Genomic DNA, 22177 nt, shown 5'->3' on the forward strand with positions numbered 1-22177 from the left:
TGATCCTATCCCTCCAATCTGAATGTTAGAGGGTTGATCCTAACCCTCTATAGATCAGAGGGTTAGAATCAACCGATGGAAATAATTTTGGGGCATAACCTATTTAGGGTATGGCCCATCTAATGGACGGTTTGGAACTTTGGATAATCCTGGACATACCGTACTTTTTATAAAGTGAGGAGTTACTCATAAAAAACAAACAGCAGTGATGATAACATTCTTAAAAAGATTAAAAAATACTGTAAAAATGCGGGTGCCCGCGGGTTGACCCGACCCTACCCGTGTTTTTGCGGGTTGGGTCACCCGCGGGTTGGTTTTTGACGGGTCACGGAAACTTAGACCCGTGCCCGCAAATTTGCGGGTGGGCCGGGTCGACCCGCGGGCACGGGTCACTTTTGCCAGGTCTAATAAAGAGTAACAAGAGAAAGAGAAGAAGAAGAAGCTTCTTACTCAATTTCTTTTGGAATTAGTAACTTGGAGGATTCTTTAGAAGGAAGGCTTGAGGACAGCCCTCCCTATTATTTCACTTAAAACGGACAATGCATTAATGGCCATTATAAAAAAAGACAAAGTTTTCTATGTTTTTGGTAAATTGGAAAGGGATTTGCTAGGCAGTTTCATAGAAAGCCATTTTGCGGGTGGCCTTTGCATGTGAGAACATCCACACAGGTTGACTCTTTGGCAGATTTTGTCTTATTCATGTAATTCATGTGAGGTGTTAGAAACAAAAGGGTCTGTTAGGTACAACCTTGATGCAAGGGGACAAACAAAAAGGGTGGAAATGTTGGAAAATCATCTCCTTATAAATAATGATATGTGACCAAAGATTAAAGCATTGTAGTGGAGACTTTGCTTAAGAAGTAGAAGCTCTTTAAGGTTAGAGGGAGAGAGGCTTCTTTGTTTTCTCTTTTGTCATAGGAATAAGAGAGAATGCCTAGTGAAACACTGTCAAAACTGCCCATCATAGACTTCTCTGGAGAGGAGTTGGAGAGAGGAACAAAGTCATGCGAACGACATCAAGAACAGGTTTTGAATGCAGTGCAACAATTCGGTTGCTTTGAGGCTGTATTCCCTACTGTTTCTACCATCGACCGTCAAAAACTCTTCAGTTTAGTGAAAGACCTCTACACACTCCCTCTTGAAACCATGACGAAGAATGAAGCTTCGCCTCACCAGAGTTTCCATTCATACATTGGCAAGCGTAGGCTTCCGCAGACTCCTTTGTACCAGAGCGTGGAAATCGATGAAGCCAATTCGCAGGAAGGTGTTGAGAAATTTACCCACTTCATGTGGCCTGAAGGGTACCCGGGTTTCAGGTGAGCTCAAGGATTAAAAACTTAGTTCGAGGTATTATCAACAGTTGTTTAAAAACTTGATTCTATCATGATATTACCACAATTCCATAACTCGAAAACTCGACTCGACTTGATAGTGAGTCGAGTCAACTCGGAAGTTTCATCAGTGACTATGAAAACTCATAGTACAGTTGTCTATAAATTTAGTGGTATAGGTATCGAACTTGGACAAATTCCGATGTAATTAATACATGGTTTGAGGATCTCTTAGCCCATGTTTGGCAACCTTGATTTTTATTCCCATAATGTTAGATTAACAAGTGGTGTGAGGGAGGCATAGGGAGAGAGTTGAGAAGGCAGGAGATAGTGCCAAGGTGCTGAAAAGCAAGGAAAACAAAACCTATATTTTGAATAGACTTTTTCTTTTCTTTATTTTAAGCCACTTTTCACCCTCTTCTCAACCATGCCCTCTATATTCTATTAGCCTGCCCCCTCCTTGCCCCCCTCCCACAACATAATTAAATTATATTCCATGAAAATTCTTTTCATGGTTGACAAACATGGCCTAAAAAGAAATATAAAGCTTGAACTTTGTCAATCAACTATTATGCACACGTATTACCTTGTGTTTCCATTTAATCTTAAGTCGATCGAGAGCTTGTTCACCAGGCATCTGACTACCATTCAATGTTTTGGCAGTGAAGAAGTCTACTTCAGAAGTTAATTGGTCTTGAAAGGATGGTTCGAAGGATGATTTTGGAAAGTTTAGGGGTGGACAAGTACTACGATTCTCAAACAGAATCCTTGAGAGCCGTTTTCCGTTTGATGTATTATGATCCTACAGGTGGATCTGACTCGGCCTTGGGTCTTGGCCCTCACACTGACATTAATTTCTTCACAATTTTGTACCAAAATGAGGTGAATGGCTTGGAAGTTTTTACCAAAGAAGGGGAATGGGTGCTCATGCAACCATCTCTCAACTCCTTAATTGTCTTCACAGGTGATACATTTATGGTAAGTTTTGGGAATTTCCATCATCTCAATTTATATTATAGAAGTGCTACAATCATCATTAAGATATATTAAATTTGTGAAGGCTTAAAATTTTGAGTTCACTACCCAATCAATCATGTTTAATATATAATCTTAACGATCAACATCAGGCCCCGCATAGCATACATGTGTGATCATGACCATTGAATTGGTGAATGCCCTTGAGGCGACCTACATGATCATGGTCCCATGCCTCATAAGTGCCCAATCTGTTGGACCCGATTGGATGGATCGATCGATTATGCAGTGTTGTGATCATAAGAGCATGGTAATGGAGCTTAAGAGATACATCCAAGTTAACAAAGACGCCTTTGTTGCTATTCATGTGGTTACTACAACTATTATCAAGGTACCACATCTCATCACTATACGGGTCCTTTGGCCATGCATCTACCCAGCTCTCTTACCTTGCTCATATGCATTTAACACTGGTTAATAGATCATGGATCAATTACCAATGGGGGACAAAAATTAGGTGAAATTATCAACATGACCCATGCTTTTCAGAAATTATCAACGGGGGACAAAATATGTCTTGTCATTAAAAGCTGGACGAAAATGCCCTTTTCTTAAGCAACACGTTTTGCTTTTCCACTTTTCCCTCTTCTCTCTTCTTTCCCTCTTTTTTTTTTTTTCACTTTTTCATTTTCAACTTTGTTTTTTTCTACATTACCAGTCATCTTCTTCATCATTTAGCCACCATTGGAGGTGGGAAAACTAAAAAATTTGAAACGTGAGTTCATTCCCATCTATCTTCAATATCTAGGTTTTATTTTTCATTTGTTTTAGGGTTTTGCATTTCTCCTTCTCCCTTTCAATGGAGGATGAGGAAGATGAATCGTACGGTAGAAAGAAAAAAACGTGAAAATGAACGAGTGAAAAAAAAACAGGAAGTAAAAACGTGTTCATAAGGGACTTGATAAGCCCATTCGGAATTTGGTAACCCCATTTTGATACTGGATAACCCCAACCCCAAAGACTTGAAAACCCCCTTCCAAAACTCCAGTACCCTTGGGCAATTTTAAGGGACTTGATAAGCCCATTCATAAATTGGGAACCCCATTTTGATACTAGATAACCCCAATCCCAAATACTTGAAAACCCCCTTCCAAAACTCTAGTACCATCGGCCAATTTTCAGGGACTTGATAAGCCCATTCTGAAATTGGTAACCCCATTTTGATACCTGATAACCCCAATCCTAGAGACTTGAAAACCCCTTTCCAAAACTCCAGTACCCTCGGCCAATTTTCAAGGACTTGATAAGCCCATTCAGAAATTGGTAACCCCATTTTTATGCTAGATAACCCCAATCCCAGATACTTGAAAACCCCCTTCCAAAACTCTAGTACGCTTGGCCAATTTTTAGGGACTTGATCACCCCATTCGGAAATTGGTGACCCCATTTTTTATACTAGATAACTTCAATCCTAGAAACTTGAAAACCCTCTTCCAAAACTTTAGTACCCTCTGCCAATTTTCAAGCACTTGATAAGCCCATTTTGATACTAGATAACCCCAATCCCAAATACTTGAAAACCCCCTTCCAAAACTCTAGTACCCTCGGCCAATTTTCAGGGACTTGATAAGCCCATTCTGAAATTGTTAACCCCATTTTGATACATGATAACCTCAATCGTAGAGACTTGAAAACCCCCTTCCAAAGTCAAAACGTGTTGTATATGCCAAAGGGTATTTTCGTCCAGCTTTTACTGACAAGACCTCTTTTGTCCCCTGCTGATAATTTTTGAAAAGCATGGGTCCTGTTGATAATTTTGCCTAATGTTTGTCCCCCATTGGTAATTGGTCCTCATCCAATTGAGGCTAATATCTGTGCCAACCCTATGCATGTAACAGACAATTTTGAGGTTTCATTTTTACTTTTGTATTGAAGGAATGGAGCAATGGAAGAGTCCATTCAACTCGTCATCGTGTGATGATGAGCAAAAAAGAGAGGTTGTCAGTGGGGCTGTTCATGGTTCCCAAGGACAGTTGGATTATAAAGTGCCCGGAAGAACTTGTGGATGAACAACACCCATTGCTTTTCAAGCCTTTTACATACTTGGGATTCAAGCGTCACTACTTCTCGGATTTTAGTAAGGATGGTCTCACTGCCCTAAAGGAACATGCTGGAATATAAGCTTTTATCTCGGCATCCAACTTTGCTGATTGTCTGGCACGTTTCATTATGCCCTTTTGCCGGTGTATTGTGTTTCATGTTTACTAGATAATATATGATGTCTATTTCTATGATAATATACATTTAAACAAGCGCTAAGAATACCATTTTTAGTGTTGAAGTGTGCAAATTATCTTACAATGTTGGTTTTTTTGCATTGTTGAGGAACAGCTTAAATCTCGTTTTCGGAAGGTTATTACTGAACTAATTAGAGTAATCTTTTTATGCTCTACTTTCCACTGTGAGAGAGAGAAAAAGAAGGAATCAGTCAGGGCTTATATAGGGCACTTCAAGTGATAAATTTGGGAAGAGATAAAAATAAGCTATAAGGAAATAATCTCAATCTAACACAGTTGCCTTCTCATGCCTACGTTTCTCATCTAACACCTAATACAATACTGAGATCTCAACCGAATCTAACGTGAGATATACTGAGATATCACATATTCTAACATGCCTCCTTAAACATGTGTGGATTGAAAAATTGACCTATTGTTTGATTAGAATATAATATAATTTATCAGTTAAGAAATATAATTAGAAACTAACAACGTGATGCACACTGGTGAAGAATAGTGACGATGTCCGTTGATGATCGTAACTAATGCCTCTTGCCGAATGTTAGCCGATGAGGAGGACATATGATGATTGCCGAAGAAGATACATCTTGTTGATGCTGCAAAGAAAGAGGGCTTAGAAGAGGAAACTGATCATAACAGATCATTGGCTCAATCTATTGGATGTGACTTAAGCCTCGATGGGCAAATCTTAATGGGCAGGCTTTGGATATCGGTCCTCATAAGAATGGGTTACATCAATTCATCATGAAAGTGGGAATTACTCTCCCAAACACGTCATTCAAAATTTTTTAAGGGATTTGCTAGGGCCCATCGCAGAAGGCATTTCTCAGAGAGTCTGTTGCATGAGAGAGCAGCCGCCTCATATGAATTAAATGAATAGGACAAAATCTGAGCCTATGGGGCTGCTCTCTCATGCAACAGACGCTCTGAGAAATTCCTTCAGCAATGGTCCCTAGATTTTTTGTTTTTTTTTTTAATGATTCTTGTTTTCAATATTTTGGCATTCATCTCTCTCAAGTCTCAAATCAACTCCCCCCCCCCCCCCCCCCCCTTCTTCTTTTTTTTTTTTTAATGGTAAATAAATCACCCTCTTCTCTTCATTTTCTAACAATTAACCCTAAGTCGCTAATCCACTGTGTCGCCACCTCTTGCCCCTAGTCCTCATTCGGCCGCGCACTAACAATTAACCCTAACTTACTTATCCACTGCCCCACCTCCTTTTGCCCCTAGCTAGGCGCCCTCACTCGGTCACGCCTGTGCTCGAGCTCGCCATTAACCCGAAGTCCCCATCTCACTGCATCCCCACCACTTACCCTCTCCGTTGCTGCCCGCCCTTGCCATTGCCGATCGCGATCGCACTCGTGCTCTCACTTGCTCTCACCCTCACCCGATCACCCACGACCACTTTATTCTTGTATGTAATTTATATTAGTTTTATTGTTACAAGCATTATTTTATTTATTTAGAAATTTAGATTAGTCATAGGACATATTTATCTTAACAATTTGCACACACACTAATAGTGAACTGAACATTCTAATTTCTCTTAAAAATTCTAACGGTGCAAAATGTAAGTAGGATATACTTAGGACACCCTATGAACTGTCCGATTTAAAATGATCATGATTGAGACACAGGAAGTTTGGGCCCGCACATCTACTTAAATGAAGAAGGTTTATATGACTGTGGGCAGGAGCAAAGTTTTAACAGTGATTCGACGAATTAAATTTCAGGAACTTAAATCACTAATTCATAAGAAGATTAGGACTGCAGTCAATGAGGCATCCTAATCTAAATAATGTTGATATGTAATAGATCAATTTCAGATCATTTTAAATGAAGTTAAAGATGATGATGACCAACAAGAAGAAAAACAGGAAGAAATGAAAAAACAGGAAGAAAAAGAGGAAGAACAAGTGGACGAATAAGTAAAAACGAACCGACGTCAGAAAAATGTAAAGGGCTAGAAAAATAGAAGTCGTCGGGAAAAATAGAAAAGAAGAGGAAGAAGGAAAATAGAAGAATTTGCAAAAGAAAATTAATAGGGTCAAATCGACCAAAATTAACACAAATCCTGTCAAATCGACAAAAATTGGGTTGAATCATCGAAGATCCGGTCGACTCGGCAAAGATTGGGTCGAATCGAGAAAGGATCAGGCCAACTTTTTATCAAGATGATGCGACTTTTATGCAAGTGGCCCGATCTTTTGCTGAGTTGACATGATCTTTTGTCGAGCAACCTTATCTTTTCCTGAGTCGAATCGATCTTTCACCGAGTTGACATGATCTTTTCCCGAATTGATCCGATGTTTTGCCAAGCCACCTAATTTTCATCTATTCAGCCTTAATTTTGTCGATTTAACCCATTTTGGCCTATTCTTCTTCCTTTTCCTCCTTGTTCGTTGTCTTCTTATTTTCCATTTTTGGCGCTTTCTATTATTCTGGCATCAATTCTTTCTTTTCCTGCTTCCTCCTTCCTTCTTACTCTTCCTCTTTGTTCTCTTTTTTTTTCTCTCCCTTTTCATTTTCTTCTTTTTCCTCTTCCTCTTTCGAGTTGCAATCGCGGTTAGTGGTGCAAGAGATTAAAAAAATAGAAAATATAAGAGCACCCTGGAGGGGCAAAATAGTCTTTTGGATTGTACGGCGCCGCTCTTCTAGGGTGCAAAAAATTGAAACTACCAGCTAGGCAGCCATCCATAAATTCAAAGTTGAAATGCAATTTATTAACCTTTTGTTTGGCCTAATCGAAATTTTCTATTGAAATTAAAATTTGCAATCAAATTTTGCATTAAAAAAATGAATGATAACTGACTTTAGTGTATGCTACACCGGATTTACCAGGCAATTTCATGAAAAGCCATTTTGCGGATGGCTTTTGCATGATAGAACAGCTACCTCATGGAAAGCCACATTGGTAGCCAAAAAGTCAACAACTGTGGCTATTCCACAAAATTGCCTAGCAAATCGATTATATATATATAAAGCTGGATGTGATACGCACTCTGCAAACCGCATTCAACATTATTTTTTTGTCTAGATATTTACAATGCATCTATTCAACCAAGTTTCTATTAAACATTTTATCCGGTTTCTCGATTTCAAATGTCACCACCATGTTTCTAATAATCGTTTCACACATCTCTTTATTCCTGGAATTGCAACGGTTAGAATGTGAAGAGTCTTTTTATGGATAGATATATATCCAAAACGTATCACAAATAATCCTAAAATCTCTCTTTTAGTCATTAGGGTTTCTACTTCGTTGCCCTAAATCTCTCTCACCCAATAGAAAGTATTGCCAGGTAATTTCTATTTTTATTTTTACAATCACAGATTAAGTTTTGTTTAGTTTTGGTTTTTATTTTCTGTTGATATCAATAGAAACGAAATTTTGTTTTCATCTCAGCCAGTGAAATGGAATCCTTGACGATGTGGTTGCGCCCCGTGGCACCCCTCCTCCATAAACGTAAAACTCTCTCCAACAATTTTATCAAAATAGAATTCTCCTCCATAAACGTAAAACTCCCTCCAACAATTTTAGCAAATTAGAAATCTTTAAAAGGATATATATATTAATGGGATTCTTTAGCAAAATAGAATTCTCCTTATCTATCTATATCTATAAATATATAAGGAGATATATATCTATATCTCCTGATTTTTATAAGGGAAATGATATTTACGCCCCTTTTATCACCAGGGACACCCATTTGCCAGTGTACTTTGCAATCCAAACCACTGGATTTTTCTGACATAAAGTATATTAGGTCCCTTTTTGCCATTGATACACTGACGCTGGGTGTCCCTGGTGATGAAAAGGGGCGTAAATATCACTTCCCTTTTTATAATTACTAAAAATAAGGAGACAAATAAGGAAGCAGATTTGGGAAAAGAAACTTCGCGATATTATTTACATGCCACGTTGGGAGGCAAATCGAAGAGGCACATTGCTTCATAATTTTGAGATTTTATTATTAATTTTCGGAGGATTTGTAGCGTACGTCTTTATGAGATTTTATTACTAATTTAAGAAAAGAGTGAGTCGTTTGGGAAGTAGAGGGTTTTAGGAAGAGAAACCGTTTGGCCTATACTTATGGGAATAGAGAGGGGAAAACGTTAGCCCAAACGTTTGGGCTATATTTATGGGAATATGCATGCTGTTTTATCAAGTTCATAATTTTTCCTTCGCCGCCCCCGTGCGTGCATCGCACGGGACTCTAATTAGTCCCTCTAAATAGGCGGATAAGTTCTTTGTGTTTGTCACGTAGCAATCAAACAAAAGGAAAGCTCATCAGCAACAAAGGAAACATATATATAAGCGATTATGACGGTTTGTAAGGCATAGTATAATACAAAAATAAATTATTGGCACATAGCTGTAGCCGATTAGACATTTATAATCGCAGGAAAGAGATTGGATTGGCGGTGGGTAATAAATTGCACTGATTAGACAATCCTAACCGTTCGGTTATGAGTGGCATGGTGTTGGTGATGATGACAATGGCAACCATGAAAGCTTCTTCAAATTTTTTCCTTTGAAAATACTTTTTTAAGGTTTCGCAACCCCATTTTTTATAGGTTAAGATTATCAATTGAGAAATTGCCTTGTTAGTTTTGTACCTTTTATTTTTTGGCTGAAATTAGTTTTACGTACCTTAGAAAAGGCATAACTAAAATTTGCGAAAAAGCATTTTCCAATGAATTTTTTTAGGAAAATTTCAGCTTATTACGTAACTGAAAATTGATATTCACACCTCTCTTTTTTGGCCTTTTCCACCCATTTTGTTTTTCATTTTATTCCCCTTAAAATTACGGGTGCAACTCGGGCGGGCTCAACTAGGGGTGCAACTTGGGCGGGCTCAACCCGAACCTGGCGGGTTCAACCGGGAAAAAAAGTCGGGTTGGGTGAGTTCGGGTTGGGTTCGGGTTCGGGTTGACTTCGGGTCGGGTCGGGTTCGGGTTCAGGGCTTGGGCAACTCGACCTGAGTCAAACAGACATTTTTAATATTTTTTTTTAATTTTTAAGCTTAAAATCTCGGGTTGGGTTGGGTTTGGATTGGCAAAAAGGGTTCCTCGGGTCGGATCGGGTTGAAACTCGGGTTGGGTCGGGTTCGGGTTGAGCAAATGTTTGGTCGGGTCGGGTTCGGGTTGGCCTCAACCCGACCCAACCCGACCCGAGTTGCACCCCTAGGCTCAACCCGCGGGTTGGGTTGAGTTCAAGTCGGGTTCGGGATGGGTTTTCTCAACCCGGGTTGAGTTCGGGTTGAGGGCTTGGGAAAACCTGACCTGAGTTCAACCCGAAATTTTTAATAAATTTTTTAATTTTTAAGCTTAAAATCTCGGGTTGGGTTGGGTTGGGTCGGGTTCAGGTTGGCAAAAAGGGCTGCTCGGGTGGGGTCGGGTTGAACCTCGTCGGGTTGGAACTCGGGTCGGGTTCGGGTTGAGTAAATGGTTGCTCAGGTCGGGTTCAGGTTGGCCTCAACGTGAACCTGACCCGCCCGAGTTGCACCCCTACTTAAAATAACTGTAAGATACCAAGTAATTACAGAAAGAGTGTGAACTTACAAATGGCTTGTAGTTTCAAAATTATTTACTCAAGAAGGGGGCCATATGAGCCAATAAGACGATTTTACTCCTTTTATTGCTTTTCATTTATCATTTTTTGTTGTCTTCAATTGCTCTCGTCTGCTGGTCACTTTCTTGATGATCACAATCGCCCTCCATCCGTAGAAAAAGTGCAAAAAGAAGAAACTAGGCAAAAAATAACATAAAATCAGAAAATAGTAAATAAAACAGTTTGAATGAGCAAAAAATGGGGTTGAATCAACAAAAATTGGATAACGTTAATAATTTATGTTGAAAAGGTAAAAAAAATCAGGGCTGAATTGGCCAAAACGGGTTAAATTGGTAAAAAAAACCGATTTTTTTACGGATTTAAACCGATTTTTTAATGTTTCAACCCAATTTTTTCTTGATTCACCACAGTTTTTCATGATCGAATCCAAGTTTTACTCATTCAACCTGACCTTTTTTTATTTAACCCATTGTTTACCAATTCAATTAGTTATTTTTTTAAATTTTTTTTTCGCTTATTCAACCTGATTTTTTTGGCAATTCAACCTGATTTTTTGTCAATATAATCTCGCTTTTTTCCAATTTTTTCATTTTAACACAAATTTCACCAATTCTTCTTCTTTGTCTTCATCTTCTTCTTTCATATTGAATTTGTGGTCTGGGTGCAACAAATACAACCTCAGGAAGTGATGAATAACAAGGAAAAAAAAAAAAAATGATAAAATGACACAACGATGGAAAAATGGATTTTTGGACCGTACGAAGCCCCTCCTCTTTTTTTTTTGAAAATTAACCAAGGATTTTATTGATCGAAAATGGGGACAGTACGTAAGTGTCAAAATTAATATGGCAGTATAACGCCTACACAGATTCCAGGGGATCTATACAAAAAACATTTGTACTCCTTCTTTGGCAGCTCCTCCTTGGTCAGTATAGTTGAAACTAACAGCCATAGATAAATTCAAACTATTTGTGGAAATTTACTTAAAGTTTTTTTTTTTTTGCCCTTTTGGAAATAACTACTTGGAGGGTATGATCGTAATGGGCATCTTCCGGACGGCCCTCTCTGTTACTTTACTTATGGACATTGCATTAATGGCCATTTTAAAAAGACAAAGCATCATATTTCTTTAGTAATTTGAAAACCATACTCTTATTTAGGTACAAATGGCAATAGTCAGAGGGCTATCAGGTATAAAACTTTGTACAAGCAGACAAACGAAAGGGGTGGAAATGTTTAGAAACGGAGTGGAAATATCATATGATCCTATAAATAATTGTGTGAACAATGCTCAAAGAATTATAGTGGAGACTGTGCTCAAGAACTAGAAACTTTGTAAGGCTAGAGAGGGAGAGAGAAAGAGGCTTCTTAGTTTTCTCTTTGTCCTCTGCAGAAGAGAGAATGCCGAGTGAAACAATTCCAAAACTTCCCACCATTGATTTCTCTGGGGAGGAGTTGGAGGCTGGAACGAAGTCATGGGAAGGACTCCGAGGTCAGGTTTTGAGCGCCGCACAACAATTTGGTTGCTTTGAGGTTGTATTCCCTACGGTTTCTACCGTAGATCGTAAAAAACTCTTCAGTTTAGTGAAAGATCTCTATGCACTCCCCCTCGAAGCCATGGCAAAGAGCGAATCTACACCTGACCAGCCTTTCCCCCAATACATCGGCAAGGGAAAGTATCCAACAGCCCCTTTGTTCCAGAATGTGCATATCGAGGATGCTGATGTGCGTGAAAGCTTTGAGAAATTTACGAACATCATGTGGCCTGAAGGGAACCCAAGTTTTAGGTGAGCTCAAGGATTAAAAACTCTGGCCGAGTTATTGACAAATGTAGTTTTAAAACTCCTCCGCGTCATCGTGGGCTTCCCCGATTCGTTTCCCTTTTCACTTGGTCGTGTTCTACGTGTTGCCCTACAGAGTCAATAAAAACTCCTTAAGACTCTTAGTGTCAAACAAGTACTAAGCCGCATCAATTAAGTACTTGACCACGTCCTGCCGAGTCAACTTAGATTTTCTTTGATTGCGTTCGGAACTGCACCCGCATTTTGAAACACTATTGACAATGGTGAAAAACAACTAAATACTCCAAAAGATTAAGCTGTTCGAGATCGTGTTAATTATTTAATCATTTACACTTCAACACTCACCCTCACATGTGGCCCCTCTTGTTTTGAAGGTTGGCCGCATGAGGCAATAGCTCTGATACAATGTGAAAACAACCAATTACTCCAAAACTGAAGCTTTTAGGGATGATGTTATTTAATCATTTATACATCATCTACAACAGGTGCACAAATACAATGGGTTCTATCATGATAAAACCATAGTTCAAAAAGGGGTTTGCTAAGGACCTTCGCAGAAGGCATTTCGCGGACCGGTTGTCCCATGAGAGAGCAGACACATCGGCACAATTTTCAACAGATTTTGTCTTATTCATTTAATTCGTCTGATGTGGCTGCTCTCTCATGCAAGAGCCAGTGCGCGAAATGCCTTATGCGTTGCTCCCTAGCAATTTTTTTCTATGTATAAATTGAGTACCATATATAGGCATCTAACATTAACTTGGTCAAATTCCGATTTAATTAATTAATGTGGGCCCAGAGGTGTCATTCTAATAAAATGTGCGCCAGAATAAGGGGAGAGAGGATCTGAAGCATCTCACTACTTTTAATGTTTTGGCAGTGAAGAAATCTACTCATTTGTTCAGAAGTTAATTGGCCTTGAAAGGATACTTCGGGGGATGATTTTGGAGAGTTTGGGGGTGGAAAAGTATCTCGATTCTCAAACAGAATCCTTGAGAACCGTTTTTCATATAATGCATTACGACCCTGCAAGTGGGTCTGACCCGGCCGTGGGTCTTGACACTCACACCGACATAAATTTCTTCAATATTTTGTGCCAAAATGATGTGGATGGCGTGGAAGTTTTTACCAAAGAAGGGGAATGGGCCCTCATGAAACCATCTCCCAACTCCTTCATGGTCTTCACTGGTGATTCATTTGTGGTAAGTTTTTCTAATTTATATATATTTTAGGGAGATGATAATTTCGCACCCGCAGTAGAATAATTCGCACCCCTTATAACGTGAATTGTGGCAGGGTGTCCTACAGGGGGTGCGAATTTATCATCTTCCATATTTTATACTATTCCTCTTGGGGTGGGAAAGAGATTCTGGCATTTCCCCCTTTTAATTCCACATGGTGTCAATTATTCCCCGTTGATTCTGTTATTATTATTATTTTTTGAACCCGAGCCTGAAATGCACCCATATGTATTTTTATGAGGTAGAAACAAAGGGAGAGGACTTAAATTTATGAGTTCACTACCCGATCAATCAATTTCAAGACATAATCTTAATGATCAACATTGGGTCACACATAACATACATGTGTGATCAAGATCATTGATTTGGTGGATCCCCCTTGAGGCGATCTGCATGATCATGGTCAAAAAGCCACATATGTGCCCATTCTGTGCCAGACCTATGCTTGTAACAAACAATTTTGATGTTTCGTTTTTGCATTTTTTTTTTTGCAGGCATGGAGCAATGGAAGAGTCCATTCACCTCGTCACCGTGTGATGATGAGCGAAAGCAAGGAGAGGTTGTCGGTGGGGCTGTTCATGGTTCCGAAGGACGGATGGATTATAAAGTGCCCGGAAGAACTTGTGGATGAAGAACACCCACAGGTTTTCAAGCCTTTTCAATACTTGGAATTCAAGCGCCACTTCTTCTCAGATTTTAGTAGGGATGGCCTCACTGCCCTAAAGGAACATGCTGGAATATAATCTTCTTCTTTTTCTCGGCGTGCAGATCTTCCCATTTGCCTGTGTTGTGTTTCATGTTTACTAGACAATCTATGATGTTTGTTTATGTGATAATATATATGATGTTTTTACAAACAATAAGAATACTGTTTTTAGTGTTCAATTTTACATCATATAATGTTATCATGTTGGTCTCGTTGCTTTTTTGGGAAACAGCTTTAATCCTCGTTTTTTTAGTGTGTAATACTGAATTTAAATAATCTCTTGAAGAGGGATGATAAACTGAAGGGCAACGTTGCAAAAACCAGCTACAAGGGCGCTCCCAATGGTCAATGTCAACAAAGGGCATTTACAAGGGCATGTATAAAAATGGCTAAGAAAAAATGTCAACTTAAGGATACGTTTGGCTACCATGATCTTCCGTGATAAATTGGTAGCTCCAAGTGGAGATGCTGGTAAAATGGCTAAAAATCAGAAAACAAAAAACTCTACTCAAAATAGGATAAACTTTTTCCTGACTTTTAGCCACTTCTTAGGCTCATCTCAATCGTGCCCTCCCAAATCTCTCTTCTTCTCCCACTACCCTACTCCTCTCTTTGTCTCTCACCATTGGAAACACCGATTTACCATGACTAAAAATCCTTGACAGCCACACATGGCCTAAAGGAATAATAAATGCACTATGTTGAGGGCGTCCATCTGGAAATGTTTATTCAACCTCTGACATTAGAAAGGTACTGGAAAGAGATTTGTAATAGTTGGGAGAGCAATGAGGCTGTTGCCCCTAGATGGACCCCTAAACCTAGGTCGTTGAAGCTAAATTTTGTTGGATCTGGTTTGGGCAACCCAGGACCCTCAGGTGCAGGAGGTCTTCCAAGGGATGAGAACAATGTTACAAAGTGGGCTTTTTCAAGACGATAAGAATTAAAGATTCCAATGAAGCAGAAGTTAGAGCAATCCTTCAAGGCCTGAGACTGATGTCAGATGGAGATATGCATAATCTCATAGTGGAACAAGACTCCTTTTTTTTTTGAAATGGTTTGAGGTTTTTCTCGACAGGAACAAGACTCCTTAAACGTCATTAGGTGGTTGGATGGGTGATCTACTCCCTAGTGAAGATTTTTTGAGATCTTTGATGAGATGCTAGATCGAGTTGAGGGTCATAGAGTTTTCTATCATCATGTTAGGAGGTCAGCAAATGATGAGTCATATCATCTTTCTTTCACAAGAGCAGCAAGAGCTGAACTAGATTTTTTTTTTCTTCCTCCACGAGGAGCTCTCAACCAGTGTAGCTATTCTCATGTGCAAAAGACAGCCGCTAAATGGCTTTCTGCAAAATTGCCTAGCAAATCCCTCCAAATAGGAGGATGAGTTCTTTGTGTTTGTCACTTAGCAATCAAATAAAAGGAAAGCTCATCAGTAACAAAGGAAAAAGTTATATAAGCGATTAAGACGGTTTGTAAGGCATAGTATAATACATAAATAAATTATTGGCATATAGCTGTAGCCGAAGAGATAACATGTTCTTTAAATTTTTTATCATAACTGAAAACTGTAATTTAATTACATAATTCAGAAACTTACTTCTGGAAGGCAGATAAACACATATCAATGGAAAGAAATGGTTAGTTTAATGGTTTTATTTATCAGATTAGTGTGAATTTTAAGTTCCGTCTGTGTACGATCTAATGTTTTATTAGTTATAATTGTGATAAATGTACCAACTGTATGGTCAGGAATGCTGGAGGGAACACTTTGGATGGCCTCCTTGTTGGGGTTCCATGCCAAAGCAAATAGTCTCACATCGGATAAGTGAAGTGGATGGGGATGGATTATGAGGGAATGGGCACCCTCCCTATAATAGCTAGCTTTTAGGGGTGAGTTCTACCCGGTTAAATCCCCGGGTCCTGACAAATGGTATCAGAGCTCAGGGCGTGGTAACCCCAATTTGCCTCCAAGGGCAGGAATGTCCCTCGAGGAAGATCTCGGAAACCCCGGTGTAGTTATCTGGTGGTTCCCACGTTGCCGCCGCATAGGGGCGAGATGGTCCACGCTTATTTGTTCGGGGCGAGATGGTCCACGTTGCTTCTGTGTGGAGGGGGAGATTGTCATGCAAAAGCAAATAGTCTCATACCGGATAAGTGAAGTGGATGGGGATGGGTTATAAGGGAATGGGCACCCTCCCTCTAACGGCTAGCTTTTAGGGGTGAGTTTGACCCGGTTATATTCCTGACACTAATCGTAGCAAAGAGATGGGCTAGAACTGTGGATTGGATTGGCGATGGGCCATAAATTGCACTGATTGGACAATCCTTGTTAGTTTTGTACTCTATTTTTGCTGAAATTATTTTTACCTACCTAAGAAAAGGCATAACTAAAATTTGGAAAAAAGCATTATTCAATTTTTTTAGGAAAATTCCACCTTATTAGTTATTACATAAGTGGAAAATCACATTTACACCTCTCTATTTTTGCCTTTTCCATCTATTTTGTATGTCAATTTATTCCCCTTAAAATAACTCTAAAATACCAAATAAAAACAGAAAGAGTGTGAATTTACAAATGGCTTGTAGTTTCAAAATTATTCACTTAAGAAGGGCATCGTATGAGCCATAAGACGATTTTACTCCTTTTATTGCTTTTCATTTGGCATGTTTTTTTGTCTTCAGTTGCTCTCCTCTGCTGATCGTTGCTGTTACGCCACTTGATGATCACCATCGCCCTCCGTCCGTAGAAAAAGTGGAAGAAGAAGAAGAAGAGGAGGAGGAGGACTAAAGATAAAGAAGAAGAAGAAGAAACTACAAAAATTGGAAAAAAATTAGGGAGATGATATTTTCACCCCCTCTGTTGTAACCATTCGCCCCCCCTTATAACGTGAAATGTGGGCAACTTTAACACTTTTTGACGTCAAAGGCGAATGCGTACTGCAGGAGGGGTGAAAATATCATCGCCCACAAAATAACCTAAAATCAGAAAATTGCAAGTAAAATGGTTTGAATCGGCAAAAAATCAGGTTGAATCGTTAAAAATTTACGTTCAACAGGTAAAAAAATCCTAGCTGAATTGGCAAAATTTGGTTAAAAATAAAAACTTGGCATAAATTGAAAGGTCGGATTCAATAGGTAAATATCGGGTTGAATTGGTAAAAAAATACCGACTTTTTTTTTTTGGTTCAACCCAATTTTTTCTTGATTCACCAAAATTTTTCATGATTGAATCCAAGTTTCACGAATTCAACCGGACATTTCGATTTAACTCATTGTTTACCAATTCAATCCGTTTTTTTTTTTTTGGTCAATTTAACCTGATTTTATGACAATTTAATCTCGATTTTTGCCAATTTTTTCATTTTAAGACAATTTTTGCCAATTTTTCTTCTTCTTCCTCCATATTGAATTTGTGGTCTGGGTTTAACAAATACAATCTTAGGAAGAGATGAATAATAGGGAAAAATGATAAACGGATACAAAGATGGAAAAATGGATTTTTGGACCGTACGAAGCCCCTCCTAGTGTTGCGGAATTGGGGCTCAAAATTAGCCCTACGCGGTGACCCGTTAACAATCCGAACACGAGTGTGTTTCCAGATTTTCGAGTTAAGAATATACACAGCGTTGCCGAAGTAGATTTGCAAGAACAAATAAATAAAAATGCAAGACAAACCAAAAATAAAGCACAAAAGAACACCAAGATTTAACGTGGTTCACCACACAATGTGTGTGGCTACGTCCACGGGAGAAGACTTCAAAAGATTTCACTATGTGGAAAATAAGTGGATTACAAGAAGCACTCACCGGATTACAAAAGCCCATAGCTTTCTCCGGATTACATAAGAAATAATCCCTACGCCGTCTAGGATCCAAGCGCCTTCGCTCCCTAGATGGATGTGCTTCACCTTCTTCTTCAAGATATCCAAATCTCTTATTCAAGTCCTTCACAAGTGCCAAGAATACACTATTTTCTTGAAACTTTACATGAACCTCTGTAACCTTATTTTTTCCCAAAGATAACACAACACCTTTTTCCGTATAAGGATAACCTCTCCAAATCGGTTTCCCCGTTGCCAGTGCTCATCGGATGCTTGGTTTACATCTTAATATAGTAGTCCTAGAAGACTCCACCACCGACATCAACAAGGTGTTAATAAAAAACACCTTGTGCAAGAATCCTAATTGAAGACAACTACAACATTCTCCACCTTGGCTTGAATTTGGTTCATCTGCCATTTGAAAATATATTTCATCACAATGTCTTCTCCACCACACCCTGAAGGGTGCTAGCTCGACCTAACATGTCGAACGTTAATTATGTCCAACCAATGCTTGAACTTCTCCGTCGTCACAGGCTTAGTCAACATATCCGCGGCATTGTTTCTTGTGTCAACATTTTCTAAAGAAATTTCATCTCCGTCTATAACCTCTCGAATGAAATGGTACCTCACGCTTATGTGTTTTGTCCTCGCATGAAACACTTGATTCCTTACCAAGTCCAATGCACTCTGGCTATCGCAATACACACAAGTGTTTCCTTGCTCTACCCCAAGTTCACTTACGAGTCCTCTCAGCCATATGGCTTCTTTCACTACTTCTGTTGCTGCCATATACGCTGCCTCTGTAGTAGACAAGGCTATAGTCGTCTGTAAAGTGGACCTCCAACTGACATGTCACCCAGCAAGCGTAAAAGCGTAACCTGTAGTGGACCTTCTCTTGTCCAAATCTCCAACATAATAGGAATCCACATAGCCCATGATATTTCTTTTTCCAACACTGCTCATGTCAAACAAAATCCCAAGGGACGACATACCCTTCAAATACCGAAGTATCCATTTGACTGCTTGCCAATTTTATTTTCCTGGGTCTGCCATGTACTTGCTAACAACACCCAGTGCTTGTGCAATATCTGGTCTAGTACAGACCATGGCATACATCATTCTGCCAACAACATTCACATATGGAACCTGAGACATGTACCTCATTTATTCATCTGTAGTAGGTGACAACTTAGAAGAAAGTCTAAAATAAGCACCAAGTGGGGTAGCTACCGGCTTTGCTTTATCCATCTCGTACCTTGAGAGCATCTTCTCAATATACTTCTTTTGAGATAGCCACAACTTTTTCTTTTTCCTGTCTAGACGAATCCCATACCCAAACTCTTCCTTGCAGTGCCTAGGTCCTTCATTTCAAACTCATTGCTCAACCTGGCTTTCAACTTATTAATTTCCAGCATACTTTTAGCAGCTATAAGCATATCATCAACATATAAGATCAAAATAATGATAGAGCCATTACCAAAGTTTTTGAAATAAACACATGAGTCATACTCACTTCTGTAGAAACTCTGTCCAATCATGAAAGTATCAAACCTCTTGTACCACTGCCTAGGAGATTGCTTCAAGCCATACAATGACTTCTTCAACTTGCAACTATGGTCTTCTTTTCCTTCTACTTGAAACCTTCTAGTTGATACATGTAAATTTCCACTTCTAGTTTCCCGTGCAAAAACGCCGTTTTCACATAAGTTGCTCAAGCTCAAGATCAAATAGTGTTGTCATGGCAAATAATACTTTTATCGAAGTATGCTTCACTACCGGTGAAAATATCTCATTGTAGTCTACTCCCTCCTTTTGAGCTTATCCCTTTGCCACCAAATGTGCTTTATATTTTTCTCCACCATTTTCTGAGCTTCCTTCCTTTTTCTTGTAAAACCACTTGCACCCAATTGCTCTTTTGCCCTTTGGTAACTCCACCAAATCCCAAGTTTGGTTCTTCTGAAGAGATTCCATTTCTTCACCCATTGCATCCTCCCAATACTTATGGGTCGTTTGGATATGCGGATTTTAGAATCCAGGTTTTAGTTTGACAATAGTATAAAAGACGGTCATGATTAAGCTGCTGGTATGCTGTCCTGGCAGCGTTTCTTGGATTTTAAGTAAGAAAACCAGGTTTTAGAAATCTCTCTCGCAACCTGCGATTTTTTAGAAATTTCTCCCGCAACCTGCGATTTCTAAAACCTGGAAACATGGGACGATCGCCAGCTCTCTTGTTGTCGGAAAGAAGGGCTAGAAATCAGAAAACGAAGGCTGCTCTCTTTCTTCTCCTGTCTCCCAACTACAATTTTGAGAAAATTCAGGATTCTAAAATCCATGTATCCATACGGCCCCTTAGAGTTTTCACATGCAACTGCTTCTTGAAATGTAGCCGGATCTTCATTTTCTGTTACCAATGCAAAAGCCAACATATCCTCATAGCCATATTGTACAGGTGGATTATGAGTTCTTTGAGATCTTCTAACCTGTGATCCTGACTGATGCATCTGCTAATCCTGCTCAGGTAGTCTTGCTTCAGGAAATTCAACTTGAATATTTTCTTTCTGCACTTCTCTTGGAGTGTCAACCTCCACCTCAATGGTCTCACTTGTGTCATGTTTTCCTTCTTCACCAATCTGCTTATGTGACTTTAGCACAGAAGATTCATCGAAAATAACATCTCGACTAATGGTTAGCTTGTTAGAAGAAGGATCCCACACTCTAAATCCCTTGACCCTACTTGCATATCCAAGAAAGATACACTTTTTAGATTTTGGGTCAAATTTAGAGGGTTGATCATTTTTAATATGAATATAAGCAGGACAACCAAATATACTCAAAATAGAATAATCACTAGGTTTACCAGACCATACCCATTCTGGAGTCTTACAAGAAATTACTGTCGGAGGTAACCTGTTGACCAAGTAACATGCTGTATTAACCGCTTCTGCCCAAAAGTCCTTTTCTAATCCTGCATTGCTCAACATACTACAAGCCCTCTCTAGAAGAGTCATGTTAAGCCGTTCTACAACTCCATTTTACTGCAGAGTTTCTGGTGTAGTAAAGTGGTGAACTATGCCTTCACCCTTGCAGAACTCAATAAACTCAAAAAACTTGTATTCTCCTCCATTGTCTGTCCTCAAGACAGACACTTCACCTTCTTGCCAGTTTGCTTCTCAATCATGGTTTTTCATTGCTTGAATGTAGAAAACACCTTAGATTTCCTCTTTAGAAAGTAAACCCATACTTTTTTATAATAATCATCAACGAACGTCACAAAATAGAGGCACTGTCCTTTGAAGCAACAGGGGCTGGTCCTCGCACATCTGAGTGCACATAGTCTAATTTGCCCTTGCTGCGATGATATGAAGTTTTGAAACTCACCCTGCACTGCTTTGCGAATACACAATGCTCACAGAAGTCCAACTTGAAACTTTTAACACCCTTGAGTAGATTCCTTTTACTAAGCTCTCTCAAACCCTGCTGACTCATATGCTCCAACCGCATATGCCGAAGCTGTGTCAAATTAGTCACACTATCTTCTTCTGTAGAAACGGCTGTTCCACCTACCACTGTATTTCCCATCAACTCATATAAATGATTTTTGACCATCTTTGCCTTCATGACCACAAGAAAACTCTTTACAACCTTCAGAGTTCTACCATCTCCAGTAAATCGACATCCACTGGTGTTTAAAGCACCCAAAGAAATCAAATTTTTCTTCAGCTCTGGAACATGTTTAACTCCTGTCAAGGTTCTAACGGTTCCATCATACATTTTTATATTCACTGTACCCATCCCAATTGTCTTGCAAGAGTTGCATTCCCCATCAAAACTGAGCCACCATTCAATTGCTCATATGTAGAGAACCAATGCCTATGTGGGTACATATGAAAAGAACATCCTGTATCAAAGATCCATGCGTCATGATAACGATCAATACCTGATGATGCGGTGAGCACCTTGCCGTAGTCTTCATCTGAGTTTTCATCTGCCACACTTGCCTGTCCAGAAGCCTCTTCACGCTTCTTTTCCAGATCTTAATTGTGCTTTCGGTAGTCTTTCTTTATATGCCCAATTTTATGGTAATGAAAATATTTTATCTTGCCTTTTCCTGTTTTGGATTTTGACCTAGACCTGCCTCGATTATTCCCATTCTCTTTTTCTAGTGGTCTACCTCTGGCAACCAAACCTTCTGCTTGCTTTCCACCCGTAGGCCTCTTTCTCATCTCATTAGAAAGTAGACTAGCAGTACCTCCTCTAATTCTATGGTATCCTTACCATAGAGTAGTGTTATAACCAAACGTTCATAAGATGGAGGTAGAGAAGTCAACAAAATCAAGGCTTTGTCTTTATCATCAATTTCCACATCAATATTCGATAATTGACAAATTATCTTATTATAGGCTTTCAAGTGATCCATCAGT

The 22177-nt window shown here is 39.3% G+C and overlaps 2 pseudogenes; both read left to right on the plus strand.

The window, feature by feature from the left end:
• Nucleotides 1-930: 930 nt before the first annotated feature.
• LOC143859010 (putative 2-oxoglutarate-dependent dioxygenase AOP1.2 pseudogene) lies at nt 931-4487 on the plus strand (annotated as a pseudogene).
• Nucleotides 4488-11582: 7095 nt separating this feature from the next.
• LOC143859014 (putative 2-oxoglutarate-dependent dioxygenase AOP1 pseudogene) lies at nt 11583-13967 on the plus strand (annotated as a pseudogene).
• The last annotated feature ends 8210 nt before the right edge of the window (nt 13968-22177 follow it).

Source organism: Tasmannia lanceolata, unplaced genomic scaffold (genome assembly GCF_043159265.1).
Source record: "Tasmannia lanceolata isolate RefF3 unplaced genomic scaffold, GAP_Taslan_0.1 ptg000003l, whole genome shotgun sequence".
In the NCBI taxonomy this organism is placed as follows: Eukaryota; Viridiplantae; Streptophyta; class Magnoliopsida; order Canellales; family Winteraceae; genus Tasmannia; species Tasmannia lanceolata.